Genomic DNA, 22,452 nt, shown 5'->3' on the forward strand with positions numbered 1-22,452 from the left:
GGATCTATTGGGACAATGACCTACTGTACAGCGAACAAAGAATCGCGGAGTTGGGAGCCGGCCGAGTGTTGGTGGTGCCCCTCCGCTTCAGAGACTTCCTTTTGAACTTGGCACATGATGTCCCCCTGGCTGGACACTTGGGACAGGACAAAACTTACAACCGCCTGGTGACCCACTTTTACTGGCCAAAAATGAGAAATGACATCCTTAATCACTGCCGGTCCTGCCCCACCTGCCAGGCCAGCGGGAAGAGCGGCCGCAAACTCAAGCCACCCCTGCAACCATTCCCCGTTGTTACCATCCCGTTCGAAAGTGTGGGAATAGACATTGTGGGGCCCCTGGACCCCCGAACAGCACAAGGGCATCGATTCATCCTGGTCTTGGTGGACCACGCCACCCGCTATCCTGAGGCCGTTCCCCTTCGAACTGTAACAGCACCAGTGGTCGGCCGAGCCTTAATGGGAATCTTCTCTCGAGTGGGCTTTCCCCGGGAAGTCGTCAGCGACAGGGGCACGAACTTCATTTCAAAATATATGAAATCCCTCTGGCAGCAGTGCGGGGTCACCTACCGATTCACAACCCCCTATCACCCGCAAGGAAACGGACTGGTTTAGCGGTTCAACCGCACTCTCAAGGGGATGATCATGGGGTTAGAAGAGCCCCTACGCCGCCAGTGGGATGTGCTACTCCCGTGCCTCCTCTTCGCCTACCGAGAAGTCCCCCAGAAGTCCCTCGGCTTCAACCCCTTCGAACTCCTGTACGGACACCCCGTTCGATGGCCCCTCAGCCTAGTCAAAGAAGGATGGGAGATGGCCCCCCTGAAGACCCCTCCAGACGTCTACAAGTACCTCCTGACCCTCCGCAATCAGACCAGACGATTCAGAGAGATCGCCAAAGCCAATCTTGAGGCCAGTCAGGAGGACATGAAGAAATGGTACGATCAAAATGCCTCCTCCATCGAATTCGAGCCTGGCCAGCAAGTATGGGTGATGTCCCCCATCGAACATTGTGCCTTGCAGGACAAATGGACGGGGCCCTTCAAGGTGGTCGAGCGCAAGAGCCCCGTCACCTATCTCATCGACATAGAATCCCCCCGGAACCCCCTCCGGGTCCTCCACGCCAACAGACTCAAACCCCACTTTGTGCGCTCGGAGCTCAGCCTGCTGATGGCTACAGACAGTGGAGCGGAAGAAGACTCCGAGCCCCTCCCTGACCTACTGAGGACCCGTGAGAAAGATGGTTCCGTGGACGGGGTCCGACTCTCCGATGCCCTGACCCCGGAGCAGCGCCAAGACTGTCGGACCCTCCTGCTGCAATTTGCGACCCTATTTTCCCTCACCCCGGGGTCACCCCCTGGTGCCTGCACGACGTGGACACGGGGGACAGTCGCCCTATCCGACACCGGGCGTACCGCGTACCAGATCGGGTGCGCACCTGCATCCAGGAAGAAGTCTCAAAGATGCTCACACTCGGAGTCATCGAACCCTCGGACAGCCCCTGGGCCAGCCCAGTCGTGCTGGTCCCCAAAGCTGCTGCCCCAGGCACCACCCCTGAGCTCCGATTCTGCGTCGACTATCGGGGGCTGAATGCTGTCACCCGAACCGACGCTCACCCCATTCCCCGAGCAGATGAACTGGTCGACCGCATGGGGGCTGCCCGCTACCTAAGCATCTTCGACCTGACAGCGGGCTACTGGCAGATCGGCCTCACCCCCAGGGCCCAAGAACGATCCGCTTTCTCCACCCCGGATGGACACTACCATTTCAAAGTGATGCCATTCGGCATGAAAAACGCTCCAGCCACTTTTCAACGACTTGTGAACCAGGTATTGGCGGGTCTTGAAGAGTTCAGCGCCGCCTACCTGGACGATATCGCGGTATACAGCCGCCACTGGTCAGACCACCTCCGCCACCTCCGAGAGGTACTGCAGGCCCTCCAACAGGCCGGCCTCACAATCAAGGCCAGCAAGTGCTAAATTGGCCAGGGGTCCGTGACCTACCTCGGACACCAAGTGGGAAGCGGTCTGGTGGCCCCCTCCAGCTCAAGATCGCTGCCATCCAGTCCTGGCAGCCCCCCGTAACGCAAACCGAGGTCCAAGCCTTCTTGGGGCTCACTGGATACTACCGGCGGTTTGTGAAGGACTATGGCAGCATTGTGGGGCCCCTCACAGAACTCACATCCAAGAAGCACCCAAAAACAGTCAACTGGACTCCAGACTGTCAAGCGGCCTTCGAGGAGCTGAAGGCCGCCATGTGCACCGCCCCTGTGCTCCAGGCTCCCGACTACAGCCGGGAGTTCATCGTCCAGACTGATGCCTCCGACCATGGCATTGGGGCCGTCCTCTCCCAGCTGAACCCCGAGGGAGTTGACCAACCAGTGGCCTTCATCAGCAGACGCCTACTGGCCCGAGAACAGCGCTGGAGCACCATCGAGAGGGAGGCCTTCGCAGTAGTGTGGGCCCTCAAGAAGCTCCGGCCCTACCTCTTCGGTGCCCACTTTCGGGTGCAAACAGATCATCGCCCCCTGCAATGGTTAATACAGATGCGGGGGGAAAATCCCAAACTATTGCGATGGTCCATCTCCCTGCAGGGGATGGACTTCACTGTGGAGCACCGACCTGGCCAGGATCACGCCAACGCGGATGGCCTGTCACGCTTTTTCCGCCTCGACGAGGAAAGTCCCCAAGAGGATGGGTGACTCTCCCCGCCTTCAGCTGGGGGGGACGCATGTTGGACATGCCACATGAAGGGCTCGCTCCCTCCCCGCATGACAGGGCCCGGACACCGGCTCTCCAGGTGCTACCCACAGAAGCAACCCGCAAACTGTCCCCTACGGGACTCCTGCTCCCGGACATCTCTGTATTGCTGGCCCGGGCCACCGTCAGCACCATTGCCCGGCCCGGCCGCCATCTTGGACACTGCACCACGAGGCCGCGTGGCCTCAGCCCGACCCCGACCCTGGGCCTGGCCAGGCCCCGACATCCCAGCACCACCATCCACCCAGGAAGTGAACGGACCACTTGGCAGGTCAATGGGAGAAAGAAGTGTCGATGGCTCTCCCCCGCCAGGTGCCGATCGCCCCCAGCCTCCCGGGGCGCTGGCTCCACCCCCCTGCTTGGTGTCTGGACTCCCTCATCCCGGACCTCCCGACCTCCAAGTGCAAGGGTCCGGACATCAAAGGGCGCCAGACCTATAACTGGGGCAGCTCCAGAGCAGGAAGGCAGTTGTATCCTGGAGTCGAGAGACACCATGAAGAACTCATCCTTGACGGACTGCTGGCGCTGCCGCAGCCCTGCCTTGTGAACTGTCGTCCTGCCTGCTGGCGCTGCCGCGGCCTTCTGCAAACCTTCATCCTCTTTGGACCTGCTGGCGCTGCCGCGGCCCGTCCTTCTCGAACGCCGAGCTCGAGGATTGTGAGCTACCCACCGATTCATCTCAATACCAGATTGGTAACAAAGACTGTCCCGCTACCCCCTTTCCCTTTCAGAGACTGGAATTGAGAGGATCCTCGTGTCCTGATCTCATTGTACCGTACCACCGTACTTCAAGAATTTCATATAAAGAACATTAACCTTATCCTTGTGTGGTGCCCATCTGTGGGGGGGAAGTTACTTGTCTGTACGATCGCTGGAGACGGCCCTCACCGGAGGCCTCTCCCCTTGTCCTCGGCCGACCCTCCCGGTCCCCGTCTAACAGTTATGCTTCATCAATATGTAGCGTTCTTATGGCTTTTACAATTTGACGGTTCCATGGGTTCCCATAGCTGGCAAGGGTTTCGTTTAACCCGGCTTTAAGCGTATTATCTGCAGCTTTTAATATCCTTATCTAATACTTCAGGGTGTCTGCCTCACAAGAGATGGATTCTCTTTTGAAGTCCAGCTCCGGTCGTAGTCTTGCCCTGTGAATATGATTCGGGAGGCAAAAGATTTGTTCATTAATGGTTACCTGGGCGTGATCAAGTCTGGCAGAGCATGCACCAGAAAAGTCCTGGTGCTGGTAACTTAGGACAGGAAGAAGGGAAGCTTTAGTCACCTTCAGTATGGGTTCAGCAGAGGGACTACTCAGGGACTGGTTGAGTCGAGTCAGGCTGTATGTTGTTGCTCCATCTCTCTTCTTTAGAGCAGCTAGGTGAGCTGATGGTCTAGAAGACTGACTAAACCAAACCCCCAGGTAGTTATATTTTGATGTTGTTTTAATCTTTGCGAGCCCAATCTTCAACGTTAGAATTTTCTTTTTCTTGCAGTGACCAAAAAACAGGGCCTTGGTCTTCTCCAGGTTGATTTTAAGAGCATTAGCTATGTTATATTCGTTAAGTTTACACAAGGCACATTGGAGGACAAAGTTGCCCTGATTCATTATGAGGATGTCATCATCGTATTGGACAATATGCAAATTCGATTTTGCTTGGCTCAATTTTGGCGGAAGTTGGCTGCTTTGCTCCAGGAATCTCCCCAGATTGGCGGTGTAGAGGTTAAACAAGAGGGCGCCGCTCGCCAGGCAGTTTCTAGTAACGGGTCTTCTGTGTGTGCTGCTTTCATCTGCTGGGGGCTAATCTATCCTGCGGGGGGATATTCATACCGGAGTCAGCGCCTGCAGTTCCGTAAGGACTCCACGGACCAGGAGCCTCTTAGACCGGCACACCTGCAGACTGTTTACGGTCCCGCCCATATTGGTTATTTACCTATTCATTGTTCCCGCTACGCGGGACGTGGGCGGGCGCCGGGCGAAGCCCGGGCCAAGGGCGTGCCCGTTCTTGCCCGTCACAGCCCGGAAGAGGCTGGGCTGGGCCACCGCCCTATTGCCTACATTCGGAACATTGGACTCGTCTATCCTCGACGTGGCAAAGGTACTTTAATATGCTCTAATGGCTATAATTGGCCTCAGGCTGCTTTTTTTGGGAATTTAGCCTATTGACTTTGTTCGATCTAGAACACTTCATTATTTGATAAGGTGTGGGAGCTTGCTTTGGACTTACATCTATTCTTATTAATTAGTTAATATGGGCAAAAGGAAAATTGTGGACCCTGTAGGCGGGTTACCTGGTGCAAATGGGGGGCAGCCAAAAGAAAAAAGGCAAAGAAGGCATCAAATAACCCTTGCATTTCTTTGTCACTTGAGAGAATTGAGACTCTAGTAGCTGATTGTGAGGATATCTTGTCTCTGGACCCCACCCAGTCCTCCGCGCCCACAAGTAAAACTATTCTATGTAGCCCACAACATACAAGTCCAGTCGAGCAGTAACTGTACCCTCGATGTTTCAAAAATCATCAGCTAAACAAACCGAAGCCGGGAGTGAGCACATAATGACTTCTAATCATGTGCCCTTGGAGCCCTTAGTAATTTCCTGCACTAATCGCTTTTTGGTTTTAGCCGAAACTGTAGATACACTTGAAGAAGCAGGGAAGGAAGTAGCTCATGGAAACTGTATAACCGAAGGGACATTAGGGGTTGATTCGGATAAAGGAAGTCTACATGATGTTGTTCAATCAATCGCTTCTCTTAGAGCAGAATTAGGTGAACTAAAGTTGATAATGCATGAACTTCTGGGTGCTGTAAATAAATATTCTATTGGTTCCTTAGCTAGGGGCATTGAGCTCAAAGATCATAGAGAGGCGGGGAGGGACAAAAATAGGGTGATCCCTAATGGAAACAATGCCAAAACCCCTAGTGTAAGGAACACACATACGCTAGAGAACACTATAAGACATCAGATTATACAAGTGGATTGTAATATAAATAAACCACCACAACAGTCCTTTGTTGAGAATGTTTCCTTCCCCCCTAAATTTAGTCTTGCGCTCAATCCAGTATACATCAGGCCTGGCCACAATCAACCATTTCAATCGTCGCACAAACCAGGTATCGGGTCAAAGACTATCAAACCTAGAATCTACATGGTTAACGTCCCCAAAACATGTTCCCGAGAAGATGAGGGCTCCTTGATCAATAAGGCAACACATTGGATTCGCCACGTAAGGGGGTGTCGGTCTCTGATAAGGGAGGACATAATTGGGGCACGTAAAAATAGCTCTAGGGATAATCCTGCAGATATTATTGAGTTAAATCTCACTAACCATGTCCTCGCTGAGGGCCTTTTAGCACTGGACTTTAGAACCTTTCCCCAGGCCAATCTGCCATACAGTTTAGATGGTTTGCCAGCTTGGAATTTACGAAGCATTGTAGTCCCGTCCCTGTCCCAGCCACAGTGGGTCAGTCCGTATTTGATGTTAATGACTGACTATCTGGTAACATTGATTTTGTTGATGGTAGCCTCAGTATAGCCCCCACTGCCTACACAAAATCTCCTATTGTGGCTACACAACAAAAAGAGGATCTTATGTTCTTTACCTCCACCGCCATGAGCGATTTTGTTTCAGATGGTGCCTTGTTCTCTTATATTTCGGCCCCTAGAAGTTGTGTGAATACCCAAAGGGCAATTTCCACGAATATTAAAATATTCTCCTGGAACATAGCCGGTCTTCAAAGTAAACTATCATTGCCAGACTGGAACAGCTTCATAGATGGGTATGATCTATGTATCTTCCAGAAGACATGGAGCCTAGTGCCATTGTATAAACACGACTATTCGTGTTTTTTCATACCTGCAATTACGCAAGGGCGTGGTCGTCCGTCAGGTGGGCTTATGGTTTGGGTGAATATTGCTCTTAATTGTAGGGTCACTCACCATATTTGTTCTATCCCCGACCTAATGAGACTAACCCTGAGGGGGCTTACGGGAGGTATTACCATTGACCTGTTTAATGTTTATGCTAGAGGCACGAGGGGAGGAGCTAAATCACCAATTGTTATCTATGTTATCTAATGAACTCCTCCTATGTCCAACCAGTGCCCATATCATGGTCGACGGTGACCTTAATTGCACCTTCGAACCTTTGGCACCTGATGATTTCATTGGGACGGAGGAGCAAGATGCGAGATGGGGTATACCCCCTGTAACACTTCCGCCAGTCAAGAGATGGACACCAGTGGCTATCCAAATTAACGCCCTGGCATTAGAATTTGGACTTAGGGCCCTTAATGGGCGAACCACCTCAGATGTATTAGTAGCTAATACATTTAATAGGGTTTCGAGCCCCTATAGAATTGTTTACATATTGGTTGATATGAGAATTTGGAGCCAGATGGTTGATATGACTATTATTCCGCCAATTGATAGTGACCATAATCCACTTTCTTTGGTAATGATGGATGTCTGGTCTAGTGAGACACCCCGCTCTAAAAGTGGCCACTTGATATTAACCAAAGAAGTTATACCATCTAACTGTAATCGGTTTCTCAAATGGCCAAAAGTCGCTATCAATGAGCGGAAAATGTTGGCCCTTGGTAAAATTTTGAGTGTCGATATCCCTAAATTGACTGAAGCATGCACAGAAAAGGAAGGGGTTCAAACTGTTGGGGATGTTTATACTAATAATACCATTGATAAGTTAACCTCCCTTTTCACTGAACAATCTGCATCTAATAAAAAATGTAAGACTCGTAAGTCACTACAAACATGGTACAATAGGAGCTATAGATTAAAGAAGTCCTCTTTGGTCTCCGCAATTAAGAACCGCAACATTGGGGAGGTCCAACGGCTCAGAAAGGATTACAGAAGAACCTTGGTTGATGCTAAGAGGGTGTGGGAAGAATCCCATTGGTTAGAATTGAAGGCGGCTAGCCAGTCAAAAAATGGCGAATTGTTCTGGAGTCTGGTCAGGAGATCTAACGGCAATGACCCAGAACAGACTCCGAACCATATAACCAGTCAGAAATGGTTTGAACACTTCAGGAAATTGTATGAAGGAGGTAGTAACCCAGGGCACCAGGAGTCCTCCTGTTGTCAACTGTCTCTGTCTTCCCCTGAGTCGTTTCATCCAATAGCTGTCAGTGAGATCGAGAGAGCCATAGATAAGATCACCCCGGCAAAGGCCCCGGGCAAGGACGGCATTCCTGGTGATCTATACCGTGCCCACCCAAGGGATTGGGCCATATACTTTGCCCTCTTGATCAATGCCCTCTTGGCCGGGAAATCTGTCACCGCCTCCTGGAAGGGGGCTGAGGTAATCCCCATCTTCAAGAAGGGCTCTAGGGGAGACCCAGCTAACTACCGCCCGATTAGTCTTATAGATGTCGGTCAGAAGGTGGTTGGCCGGGTCCTCCTGGAGAGGATCCTCTCCTGGGTTGGAGAGAATAATATCTTGTCTGACTATCAGGCAGGGTTCAGGGCATGTACAAGTATGATTGACCAGGCCTTTAGGTTGGCCCTCCTACACTGGAAGGTGGTGACCATTGGCAAAGGCAGTCTTTATCTCGCTTTTATCGACCTAAAGACTGCCTTTGACTTGGTGCCACGAGACCGCCTCTGGCTGGTCCTACATGAGATGGGGATACCCTCGCCGATACTGAACCTTTTGGTGCGTATGAATGAGGGCAACTATGCCCGAATCAGGTGGGGTACACAGGGCCGAAAAACCGAGAAAATTCCAATTGAAAGAGGGGTCCGTCAGGGCTGTGTTATGGCCCCAACCCTCTTTTCTCTTTTGGTGAATGGGGTTATCTCTTATTTACTAGAAATAAATGCAGATGCCCCAGTCCTGGCGGGTCATAAGGTGCCCGCTTTACTCTTTGCGGACGCCACCTTATTAATTTCTAAAACTCCTGCAGGCTTGCAGAAACTGTTAAATAGGTTTCATTCGTTTTGTAATTTGAGGGGCCTGGTAATAAATACAACTAAGACTAAACTTCTCTTTTTTAACCCTAGTAGGCAGTCAAAGTCAACCCTTATATTAGATGGGGTGCCTTTAGAGTGGGTTAAAACATTAGATTACTTGGGCATCAGAATCTCAGATAAATTGTCCTGGAAACCCCACATTAATAAAATGACCTTGAACCACAAGAGGGTAGTGGGAGCCATAGGTACAGAGCATCGCTCCTCAAGTTCCAGGCCAATTGCCCCTGTGCTTGTGATCTATGCTGCTAAGGCTGTAGGCTCAGCACTATATGGTGCTGAGCTCTGGGGCTTTGAGAAAGCTGACGAAATGGTTAAGGCAAGAAACAAATTCTTTAGAGAGCTGGTCTCTTTGCCTCAAGGAAGTCCAACCCAGCCATTGCTGAGTGATTTGGAACGTCGGTCTTTGAAAGATCTTGCTATTTTACGTCCTCTCCTCTATTGAGTCCTCCTGCGGCGTACACCTGAGTTATCCAAATACGCCGACGGCCTAAGAGAAGTAATGCTCCTCGAGGGATCCCAAAAAATTGGTTGGCTCTCAAACATAAAAAAACTCCTTATAGAACTGGGTTGTAGAGAAGCGTGGGACTCTGAGATCATACTGAGTAAAGTGGCTATCAAGAGTGCCTACTGGGCTTGGGTTGCCAGTCAGGAGTCTAGAAACCATAGGTTAGGTAGGCTCACAGATGATTTTCATTTTCACAAGCAGGTCCCAAGCCTAGAACCCTACCTGGACTTTATTAAGAAACCTAAGGACAGGGCTCTTTATATTCAGTTCAGGTTAGGCACATTACCTGTCCGAGAATTTACCAACAGGTGGAAACCTCCGTACCAGACCCAATCATCCTGTCCCCACTGTGATGAAGTAGTGGAAAGTGTCCCGCACTTTATGTTCGCCTGTACTGCTTATATTAAACCGAGGAAAAATGGTTGACTTCGGTTTGCTGCCAATTAGGAACCAGAAACCATTCTGAGGCCCTGAGAATATTACGCACAAATACTAATACTACTCTGGTCTGTGGGGTGGCCAGATTCCTCAGGTGGTCATGGGTGATCCACTCGAAAAAGTTATGTATGGGATAAAGTTTTCACCCAAATCAGGTTTTAATGCTGTATCAAAGCTGTAATTATTTAATTCAATCTTAACGACTATGTATTGTACATCTTCACCTTCAATGATTGATGGTAACTGATTTTATAACTATGTACTCTCCTTTCTTTGAATGAATTGCTATTTACTGATTGTATAAGAGAGGAATACGTCTTATCCTGTTGTATTTTAAATTTGTTCTTAATTCTTTTAAAAAACAATATGGAAAATGCTTTTATGATATTTTTATATCGAAATAAAGCTTTGATGAGGATGGTTAAACAAGAGGGGTGCAAGAACGCCTGCTTTAGGCCGTCTGAAGTTGGGATTTTTGCAGAGACAGTCGTGGGGCCAGTTCTAACACGCACCCATGTGTTCTTATGCAAGGAGATAGGGGCTTTGAGTAGGCTCCATGGGTTCCCCCACTTGTCTAATTTCCTCCATAGAGTGTTACAAGACACTTTGTCGAAGACAGCACTGTAGTCAATAAAGCAGTAATAAAGGGAGAGCTGACTTTTTTGCTGTGCCTGTTGACTCAGAATGGCTAAGGCGGTGATGTTTTCAATTGTGGAGGCAGAAGCTCGGTACCCGGTTCGAAAGTATGGTAAAATATTATTTTCCGCAAGCCATTCTTCTAATGACTTGAGAAGACACCAAGCATAACCCTTAGCCTCAAGATCTATTAGGGCTATATGTTAATAGTTAGCTGGAAGAGAAGGATCTCCTTTTTTAAAAATTGGGCATAAGATCGAGGCTTTCCATGAAACTGGTATCTGAAAAGTAGAGAACGCGTCGTTGTATAAGGGAAGTAATGGCTAAGCCCATTCTTCCGGCGCACATTTCAATACAGCAGATGGAAGGCTGTTAGGCCCTGGAGCATCATCATTTTTCAAACATTTCAGAGGCCTTTAGACCTGGGCCGGGGTAGTCAGCTCTCAGGTATCCATCAGCGTATTATCGGAAGGATCTTTGAATACGACCTCGCGAGATCCAGCATATCTTATTCTGAGACCAGGCTTCTTCGGAAACCACGTTCCCCCTGCTCTTGTTGGAGGAGTGAAGTTTATTTATATGGTTGTAAAAGTGAGTCAGGTTTTTTTCCTTTAACATACCAAATATTTTTAGCCAGTCCTTCTGTTCTTTTTGTTTCTTAGCTTCCCTTATTGATTTTTCGTAACCTTCAAGTAATAAGGCCACATTATTGGCAGTGAGCTCTGTGCCTTTAGATTTATGCAAATGCACAGCCCTCCTTAGAGCTCTTCTTTGGGTGACTTGAACCGGGTTGAAAATCCACTGCGGGGGAGGCATGGAGTGTCTGTGATGAGCTTCAGGGCCCGTTAGAAGGTCTCTAAATTTAATAATGGCTGTGTCCCACCTATGATGGTGGGCTATGTGAGAGTAATGAATGAAGTTTGGAATTCATTCCATGAGCCAGGTGACCACCTTTTCGGCACCTAAAGAGTCCCTTTTGATTCTTCTGACTAGAGTGCGGAGTTCGATCTGCTTTGAATGCCCCACTTCAATTACTTCGGTAGTGACAAGGACTTGCAAGTCGATTGTTATGGTCAAATGGTTATGGTCACTCTCCGTACGAGTGGGGATCTCCAGTTTAACTAAGTGGCTTGCCAGAGATGGTGATAAAAAATATAATCAAAGGTCGAAAGGTTCTTAAATGTTGCAGGTACTTGGACACTTGAGTCTTGTGCCAATGTAATTTGCTTCGCAGAAGGTAGGTTGTAAGTGGTTAATAAAGTGTTCATGGCTTCTTGCTCTTTAGTTTTGGTGACTAAATGATCGTTAAGTCCCTGGTCCCTGATGTTGAAGTTGCCTAATAACAAAACTTCAGCAGAGGCAAACTCAAGTAAATGCTTGGTCAAAAGAGCTGTTGCCAATGACTTTTATGTTTTAGCTGTATTATGATAGCAGTTAATTAAAAGAAGGGGGAAGGCCCTGATTGAAGTTAAAAGACCTGTGATTAATAAAAATGTGCCCAGTCAAGAGATTCCGATAAAGAAGGGTAGCTGCAATCTTGCAGGTATGTTTAATGAAAATGGAGAGACCCCCAGAATGTCTATCATAGGAATTAGGCCGGGATTCTGGTTGATAAAATTCATAATAGCCATGGAGAACTGATGGAGACAAAGGCCAAGGGGCAGATTTACAAGCCCATTGCGCCACTTTTGCGTCACTTTTTCCATGTTAAAAGTGACGTAAAAGTGGCGCAAGAGGCTTGTAAATCTGACCCCAAGTCTCTGGGAAGCAGATGATATCACTTTTGCTCAAATAGCCCACAGCGGATTTGGATGAAAGGGTTGACTTTAGCCTGGCAGCGTTCCAAGAAGAAATGGTCAGTTTAGAGTCTGACCACTTAACTGAGCCATTAGGAAGAATACTGCTGGGGGCGGAGGACTGAAGGCCCTCGGTGGAAATGCCCATGGCAGCTGTGAATATTATGGGGGGGCAGGAAAAATTGATCTACAGCTCACCGAACGTTTGTTGTTGTATGAGATATTGATAAAGTTGTCCACTTTTGATGCGTCTGGCAGCCAGTCGTGAGTTGCACATCGTGACCCTTTCAGGACGCTTGTGTAAGATCTCACTGGTTCTTCCTGAACAAGTAGGTAGGGATATTTCTGTTGACGGGGAACCCACAGTTCTATGCCCCAGTCTTCAAATAACCTGGCTTCTCTAAGAATTGAGACCCTTAGGAATTCTCGTATCCACAAAGTGACAGTTGCTTCCGAAGCCCCTTTGTCCGGTATTAAGGCAAACTTGACTACTGTAAGATCAGAGGATGGTTATCCCCGTAAGCATTGGGAGGTGCTTAAATAAGCAAAGAAGATTGTTTCTGTTTAGAATGTCATGTGGGCCTTGTGAGCAAAATGAGGAAAAAAACAAGTTCTGCATGATTTTCAGGGCCTCGATAATTCTGTCTCCCAACTGTATCAAGAGGAAGCAGAGGGGCCTTAGAATGGAGACTTGAAACATCAGATAGAACATGGTTCCCCTCTAGTTCTCTTTGCCCGACTGAGGCCTGTAAAAGTTGAGTCTGAAAAGGCATTGGCATGTGTGGAGGATAATCCCGAAGAGTTTTGATCGGGTCAGCTATTGGTGGATGAGAGGGGCCAATCAGAACGCTGTTTGTTGTAATGTGTGGAATGGGGTATTATGGCTTACGTTTCCCAGACACTTGTTAGGGCCACTCCATATGTTTGGGGCTTCCCTTAAAGGTTGAACTGTAGTGTCTTGCTTGCCCAAACTTTGACCTTGTAGGGGTACCCCCTTGTTTTGAGTTGACAAAGACCCAGGCTTCGTGATGGTAGAATACATTTCGGTAACACCAGGAGCCAAGGAGATCACCTTAGAAGTTTCCTGAATGATTGTCAGAGGATTATCAGTGAGATCGTTTTTGTCAGTGAGAACCACTCTGGAATGGGGGATTTTCGTTTTTATTTTTAAAGCCTGATTGAAAATAGGAAAATAAGGAAGCCCCCTCTCTTCCGAGTCTGGCTTGATAATAAACTGGCCCATCAAGCCCCGATCTCTGTTTTGCAAGATGTTGTTTTTGGTTTGTTTTTTAAGTTTCTTTTTATCCCTTCTAGACATTGGTAGTTTTATTGGCAGATTGGAGGGTGAGTGGTAAACATTTGAAGGAGCTAGGTCAGCGCTCTAGGCTAGGTAGTGGCCAATAGAGTGGATGTTGCGCTGCTAGCACTAAGGGTCGCCAGGCCAGCTCTAGGGTCATTGACTTTTTGAGGCCTGATTCCAAAGAGGAAAAAGTAGTTCTCCTCGGTAACAGCAAGGTGTCGTTAGTTTCAGAACACGAAGACTGTTTGACGGGGACCCGCTTTGAGCCTTTTAAATAAGTTTAGGTTTGCTACTGCTGTTAATGTGGAGCTTCACGCTGTCCAGAAGTGAGCCCAGGATTTCACGAAGGGATGAAAGTTTATTAATTAATGGGGAACAGGAAAAAGAATTAGTGTTGTCGGAGGGGCCTGTAGACCTTTCGAGAAAACTTAACCGAGAGCCCAAATCGGCCAAGGATGAGGCCAAAGTTTGAATTAAGTCGATTTGAAGGTTCATTTTCTGTGATTGCCATAGTAAGGCAGCCGCAATAGAGTCTTGTTTTACGTGTAGGGACGTCAATGAGATCAAAAAAGGACTCGTAGGCCCCGAGGGCGTGAGTGAGTCCTTGCCTACTTGCACAGCTCTGAAGGAATTATGATGAGAACTGAGGCCTGGTGTTTGCACAAGGGAGGCCTCAATTAAGGCTTCTAAGGAGGCAAGGAACCTATTGGATAGATTTTTAGGTTCAAAGGGGCTTTTGTACAATGGCCTCTTTCTTGGTGATAGGGAGTCAGTGAGCTTAATTTGTGTGCACCGGGCTGCAGCGCGGGGTAGACTCAGATGATATATGAGCTGCTTCAGAATCACCACTGCCCTCTCTAAGGTTTAAAGGGGCAAACAGACTGCAGTCGCGGACTTGAGCTTGTAAGTTAACTGCAGTGAGTATTGTAGAGTCTGAAACAGTAAAATCTCCAGAGCCGATGGAGTGGGGTCTTAATGAGTCGATGAAAGAGACCTGGGTCTTAGTAGAGCCTCCCTGGAGAGGACGTGGCTGCTGTGGATTCTCAGAAGAAACCTAGGCCTTAGGCAAGCAGGAGCAAGAGTTATCAAAAATTAATCCATCAAGGGGGTCAAAGCGGGGAGTGGGAGGCTGAGCATGGGTCTGTGCTTCTGGTCCAGGCTGCATCATCGCAGGAGGAACAGGGCCAGTCAGGATCTGAGATTGAGGTGAAGCCTTACTAAAGAATTCGCTGATCCGTACAATTGACAGTTGGCCTCCTGATGATGATGATTTATCTCGCAGTGATAACGACTGCTGTTGAGGCTCCCCGGTAGAGTACTGAGTGGTGTCGTACCTTTTCCCCGGAGTAGTTTCCATGGTGCCATTGTAGCTTGACCTTCCAAAAGCGATCTAGGTTTTATAGAAATTCTGGGAGGTTCTGCTGCCTGCACGCCATTCCACGGCTCAGGATCCCTGGGTTCTAAAGCCTATGGGAAACACCCTCTCTCCACACGACTCTCCCCCCTGGATGTCAATTGTCGGAGGGTACTCAGCATTCTGCCTGCTGATATAACTATCATGAAAACGAAGACACAGAGGTAAGGGAGGCAGACAAACTATAGCCAAACTATAGCGATGAGCAGTCTGTGAGCGGGTAGGGCGCGGGAGTAGGAACAAAGAAACAAAGGCAATTGGGGCTCACAAGGCAGAACCTCAAGCTGCGCCCAACCTAGTCAGGCCGCATCTGCGATTCCAGCCTAGGGCACTCACTTACCGGCCACCAGCTAAAGGCCCCCGCGCTTGCCTGCTTGCTTGCTTTCTTGCCCCCCTTCTTGTTGATGGATGAGCTGAGCTGGTCCCCGGTAGCCACCCGCAGAAGGCGGCTAGGCTCTCTGGCCCTCAAACCACCAAGTCAGCCTTCCTGCATGGCCGCATAGAAGCGTGCGATACCGGTACCAGTAACTATGGCAGTTGCAGACCACCAAAAGGAGTCACGGTCCGATGACGGGAGTAAACCCGCCGTAAGACCCCCCCTCCCTGGTGGGGGTTCAAGGATCAGCTGATCACCGGGGAGAAGCCTTTCTCTTGCTTCCCTTGCTGCCTCAAACCCAGACTGAGCATCCTCACTAAGCTGCAGCAATGCGACTCCCAAAACCTGGAGTGGAGTAGCGCCGAGTTCAAGCAAGTGCTGTAGAGAAGAAATCACACGAATAGAGAAGGTGTAGAGTAGATTATGTCACAGTAGGGTGAAGTGGTGTAGAGTGGAATGGTGCAGAATACAGTGGAGTGGTGCAGGATATCATTCAATGGTGTAGAGTGGCTTAGAGTGCAGTGGTGTAGAGTAGAATGGCGTAGAGTACAATGTCACAGAGTGCAGTGGTGCAGAGTAGATTAGAGTTGCTTAGAGAAGATTTGCATAGAGTGAAGTGGTGTAGAGTGGAGTGATGCAGAGTAGAGTGACGTTGAGTGTAGTGGCACACAGTGCATTGGCATGGATTAGAGTGATGCACAATAGACTGAAGTGGTGCAGAGTGCTGTGGAATAGAGTGGAGTAGTACAGAGTTGAGTGGCTTAGAGGACACTCATGAAGATGTGCAGTGGCATAGAGTGTTGCAGAGTAGAGAATAGTGGTATAGAGTTCAGTGGTGCAGAGTGCAGAGGTTAGGGAAGAGTAGCATAAAGTGGCGTGGAGTGAAGTGGCACTGTGTAGATTGCAATGGAGCAGAGTAGAGTGGAATGGTGCGGGATAGAGTGGACTGGTGCTGAGGTTCCGTGACGATTTGAACCCGTGTTTTCGACATCGTCGTAAACCCATAATTTCGGTACCAGTGAACCGCAAATGATCCACTTAGTATATCCTGGTGTTTTCGCTATGCTACAAGCAAGAGCACTCTTGTTATAAACACATTTCCGATACACCGATGGCATCCATTTTAGATTATGGCATCCATCTTGTATTCTTGCCCTCACATAGTCAATGGACACACAGTGACCTCTGATCAATTCATTTCACTTAAGGACACGTAGGCTTTAGCCGGCGATTCACCTTGCTATTGACACGTGCACCTTAGGACAGAAACGCTCTGGCCGCATGACTCGGCAAAAGCTGCCTCCTCTGCCTGAGGCCAGTCCTGCTATACTGGTTCTCGTGCTCGTTGGCCTGATCATGATTAGGCGGTCGAAGTTGGTAGCCTTGCCCATTTACGACCCACAAACATCTCTTATCCTGTTTTTCTATCTTCTGCACCTGGCTCTGCTCCTTTCCTTCTGGGCCTTTATTAGGGGGAGGTAACGAAATTTACGATGAGGCGGTCCGGCTCTTGAATGAAAAGATGACATGGGATTATGATCGAACAGTGGGAACCTCTCATTCGTAATGTTTTGACATCAGAAATTGTTGACGATTCCTGTTTAACGCCAAATATTTATTGTTTAAGACATAAAGTTTAAGAAACGCACTAGTATGTGGAGAATGTTGCCCCCAGCTAAAAAACTTGTATTTAAGGAGCAACCAACTTAGTGCAAATTGAACAGGCTCCTAGAATCTGCCCGTGTGTAGTTTCTGTGACTTCTGTGTCCCTGCAGTAATAAACCTTTGGTCTTTGACGCCACCATGGAGAAGCCCGTGTTTCTGTTTATTTGTGCACCGAGACAGGTAGATCAGGGTCTTCGGGTGTTGTCCCTGACACCTCTGGACCTTAAATAAAGTCCAGAACTCCAGTGCAGAGTAAATCAAATCAAATCAAATCAACAGCATTTGTAAAGCACAACACTGTCACCCTTAGGGGTATCTGGACGCAGTGTCTCTGTCAAAGAGCTGGGTCTTGAAGGTCTCTTTCTGAAGTGTGCAAGCGAGGAGGCTCTATGTAGCTGGAGAGGAAGGTCGTTCCAGGTCTTGGCAGCGTTGTAGGAGAAGGAGCGGCCACCACAACGGCTGCGGGGGGGTGCGAGTGAAAAGGGGTGGCGAAAGTTCAGTCGGTGGTTGATGTAGGCAGGTTCTAGGTCATGTAAGGCTTTGTAGGCATGCGTGAGTTTCATGAACTGACATTGCTTCTGGATTGCGAGCCAGCGGAGGTCTCTCAGGTAAGGGACAATGTGGGTACATTTGGAGAGGCCCAAGATGAGTCTAGATGCAGCGTTCTGTATGGTCTAGAGTCTTCTGAGGAGCTGGGTGGAGATGCTGGTGTAGAGGGTGTTGCCGTAGTCGAGGCAGCTGGTGATGAGAGCCTATGTGACTGTCTTTCTGGTGGTGTTTGGGATCCACCTGAAGATTCTCCGGAGTGTGCAGAGTGTGTGGTAGCTGGAGGAGGTGACTGCATTGACTTGTCTTTTAATGATCAGTTGGCTATTGATGATGCTGAGGTTGCATGCATGGTAGAGTCAGTGTAGATGAAGGTCTGAGTTCTGCAGGCCACACGCTATGGTCCCAAGCAGAGGTGTTTTTCCCGAAGATCAGAACTACAGTTTTGTCAAACTTGAGTTGGAGGCAGTTGTATCACATCCATTTGGCTCCATTGGCCATGGCATGCAGAAGTTGACTTTGGAGTTGGATGGGGCCTTGGTGAGCGAGAGGATCAGTTGAGTGTCATCTGTGTAGGAGATTATGTTAGGGTGCCGCTCGCAGTGGCTTGTAGCTGTTCTTGGACTTGGGAGCACTTTGCTAAATGACGGGACTGCGAGGACCAGCAGCCCATGTTTTGCCGCAGCTGTGTGCCTCTTCCCGCCCTCCCACGCCAGGACCTCATAAGCCTCTCGCGGCCCCCGCTCCGCGGGAGCCGCTCGCAGTGGCTTGTAGCTGTTATTGGACTTGGGAGCACTTTGCCAAAGGGCGGGACTGCGAGGACCAGCAGCCCGTGTTTCACCGCAGCTGTGTGCCTCTTCCCGCCCTCCTACGCCGGGATGTCATAAGCCTCTCGCGGCCACCGCTCCACGGGAGCCGCTCGCAGTGGCTTTTAGCTGTTATTGGACTTGGGAGCACTTTGCCAATGGACGGGACTGCGAGGACCAGCAGCCCATGTTTCGCTTGGAAAGTAATTTAATTGTAAGTAATTATATATTTTTTATATTTTTTTGTGTCTAATTTTTTTTTATTTTTATATTGTAAATTAATTTATTGATAATTGGTAAATAATTAGTATTAGTAGATAATTGTTATCATTAGTTAATTTTTATTTGTAATTTTAATTGATATAATTAAATTTTTTAATTAATATATTTTATAAAATTGTAAAATATTTACATTATTTTGTAATTGGTATTAATATTTATGTTATTTATATTTATATATGAAGTATTTACTTTCCCTTCTATTGCACTCACTGGAGTGGGAATAGTAATTTTTACCCCTACGCTATCCAACGCTTGCCCTACTGGTGCACTCTCTGGAGTTGGAATAGTAATTTTTACCCCTACGCTATCCAACGCTTTCCCTACTGTTGCACTCTCTGGAGTAGGAATAGTAATTTTTACTCCTACGCTATCCAACACTTTCCCTACTGTTGCACTCACTGGAGTGGGAATAGTATTTTGTACCCCTATGCTATCCAATGCTTTCCCTACTGTTGCACTCTCAAGAGTTGGAATAGTCATTTTTACCCCTACGCTATCCAACGCTTTCCCTACTGTTGCACTCACTGGAGTGGGAATAGTAATTTTTATCTCTACGCTATCCAACGCTTTCCCTACTGTTGCATTCTCTGGAGTAGGAATAGTAATGTGTATCACTACGCTATCCAACGCTTTCCCTACTGTTGCACTCACTGGAGTGGGAATAGTAATTTTTACTCCTACGCTATCCAACACTTTTCCTACTGTTGCACTCACTGGAGTGAGAATAGTAATTTTTACCCCTACTCTATCCAACGCTTTCCCTACTGTTGCACTGGTGGGAGATGTGAATGGAAGGAAGAGGTTCAATGGGAGATCAAAAAATAGTGTCTGCAGCATGTAGAAAAAAAGATTAAAATCGTTTTTAACGGAATCACTGGATTAAAGTCAGAGGAGACTGCTGTTTGCATGGCCTTACGCAGCGGCACGGATCAGAGGTAGGGGGCGGGAGGGGAATGCATGCGGGGGAAGTGGGTATAAGAAATCAATAACATAAAATGTTACCTTCTCTCCACTTCCTTGCCGCGTCTCTCCTCCGTAGTCCTCCCTCGCTCAGCCTCAGGAAGCACACCCAGGCTCCCAGTCAGTAAATAACAGCGCTGCCTTAGCAGTGTTGTGATTGGTCTGAGCACCGTGTTTTGGTGCTAAGACTGGGGCTGGAGGCCTGGACATGTTCTCCACATAGGCTGCGATGGAGCCTGCATGGAGAACATGCAAACTGCGCAAAACAGTTTTGGGTGGCCCGAGAGGGCTGTCCAAACAGTCAATGTGCAATTAGGAGGGATCTGCCTATCACTCCTCCCCTGTCCCCGCCCCCTCACTCAAACCTGTGCAAGTAGGAGAAAATAAAATTATAATAACGCAAGTTATTATCATTTCCCTTTGTTTCACTGCAAAAAAAGCAGTGGGGTGAAGCTTCTCCGAATTAGCGGAGGAGACACCATTGGCCTTACGGCAGACAGCTAGCTCCACGTACCCAGATGACCTGTGCCAAAACAAGCTGCTCTGCTTACAGTGATGCCATAGAGTTTCCCTAAGAAAGAAGCAGCAATTTTGGCAGAAGTGTTTACTGAGCTAGTCAATGTGGGTCACGGCAGCCTGATTCATATAGCAGGGCACCTGACACAGGATACTGATCTCATAGAGGGTGTATCTGCACCTGGACTGCGGCATTGAGGCTGGGCGAGTAGGTGTCGGGGTTGGGCCATGTAGAGCCTGAAAAGGGATAAAGATATGAGGCCATGCTCGAATATAGAGCCTGCTGCATGAAGATTCCATTCACAAAATGTAACCATAACTTGTGCACTGAAATTTAGCAAACAGGATCTGATTTTGCAAACCGACCGATATATTAGTAGGTCAGTTCACTACATAGGGAATAGCGTCATCATAGACCTCCTTGCCTGATGCATACTCATTAGTCATGTAGCAATTTTCTACTCACAAGGACCTGGTCACATTCACAGAGATGGTGGCCTGAAAGGGTCCGCGGGCCACCATCCCTGTGACTGCATTAAAAAAAAAAAAATATATATATATACATTTAGCAGCCCACCCAAGGAAACTTGGCTGCTTTAAAAATAAAGGAAAAAAGGCTTTCTTTTTTTAAACGTTTCATTGAGAACTGACAGTTGCCCCTGGACCACTGACCACTCCCCCTGCAACCTTTATCCCAAGTAGCAAAGGTAAGGATCCAAAGGGGAACCTTTTCCTTTTGTAAATAGTTTTATGCGCTTGTAACTTTTAAATTACATTTCACTGGAATTACAGTGGCAAACCATTGAGATACATCCTGGTACAAATCACAGGGCCCTATTTATGAAGGCCTTGCGTCAGTTTTGCGCCGTCGGTGCGTCACTTTTTGTGACACACTCCAGCAATGCGTCACTTTTGCGCTTACAGATACGTCAGAAATACTGACGTATCTGTAACTCCTTGCGACATGATGCGTCATACATTAAATATGACGCATCAGGAATGTCGTAAGGAGTGACCAGCGAAAAGTGACGCATCGCTGTTTTCACGCAGCGATGCGTCACTTTTCATAAATGAGGCCCACAGTTTGGAAGAGCCGACCATGACACGCCCCTTCAAAAGTGTGATTCATGGGGCTGTGGCTAAGTGGTCCTACATGGGAGATGCACTTTAGACTAGCTCCGTCAGCCCGGCACTAAATTTGCCTGAAATGGCGCCAGTGACTGCATAAATGCTACACTCTGGGGGTGCAGAAGAAGCGATGGTGAAACCAATGGTGCCTCGTACGGCTAAGAGGCTGAGCCCTGGAGCCCAATATAGCAGTGGGGGAGTTCCTGCGACCAAGATGTGGCTGCGAAAGACAGAGGTATTGGGCCAGAGGCTGCGGACATGCGATCAAGCGCAGCCGAAGTTCAGAGGTGAGAGGATATTGTTCTCAATAGCTCCACAATGATTACCATTCCAATGGAGACTTTCCCCCTGCCACATGCAGAACCAGAAGTATAGGTCCCACATCCATAAAGCAGTAATAGAGTACTTCACCTTTAACTTGGAATCATCCTCTTACCCGGAAATACTATGGGAGGCCATGAAACCTAATATACGTGGGGTAGATATTAGCTACATTACAGCAGAACGCAAACTCCAGACACGTAATCTCACATGCATAAAAGCCTGCATAATAACGTTAGAGGGACAGGAACAAGACAGCGACACTCGCCCAACTCGTAGGAACTTATGGCTCACCCAACAACAGTACAAGAATGACCTGAAGGACGAGGCGCGGCATGCATGGCTGGCATCCCTGAGCAAAATCTATCAGTGGTGGGACAATTCTGGCTAGTTACTCTACCGCCTATGTAGACAAGCTCTGACACTAACTCATCTCCCTCCTATCTGCAACGCACAAGGGACAACCCTAATAGACCCAATGGAAATTTCACGCAGCTTTGTACATTTCTATGGGGAACTATGCAGAGCATACCAAGAGAAGTTATACACATCTCGTTAATTAAGAGCTTTCTTGACGATATACCACCACACACCATATTAGAAGATATACGGGAATCTCTGGATATGCCCAATACATTGGAAGAACTAACAGCAGCCATATCAGAACTGCAGGTGGGCTGGCCCCCGGCCCAAATGGCTACCTCAGCAAATTCTATGCTGCATTCATATCCTAATTAGGGCCCCATCTACTCACCACAATTTAGGAAGCTAGTTAAAATTAAGCGGTTGCCATCAGACTGGCAACATGCCAAAATAGTGGTATTTCCCAAGCCTGGTAGGTCACATGAACATCACGCCTCCTACGTCCTATCTCCCTTCCAAACACTGAGGTGAAAATACAGGCCAAAATCCATACGAATAGGCTAACACCACATATGTTAGACCTAATCCACCTAGTTCAAGCGGGCTTTTATGCCTCATCGTTCCACCCACCACAACATTCGATGAGCCCACAACGCAATAGAAGTAC

The sequence above is a fragment of the Lissotriton vulgaris genome, chromosome 7 (assembly GCF_964263255.1).
Source record: "Lissotriton vulgaris chromosome 7, aLisVul1.2, whole genome shotgun sequence".
Classification (NCBI taxonomy): domain Eukaryota; kingdom Metazoa; phylum Chordata; class Amphibia; order Caudata; family Salamandridae; genus Lissotriton; species Lissotriton vulgaris.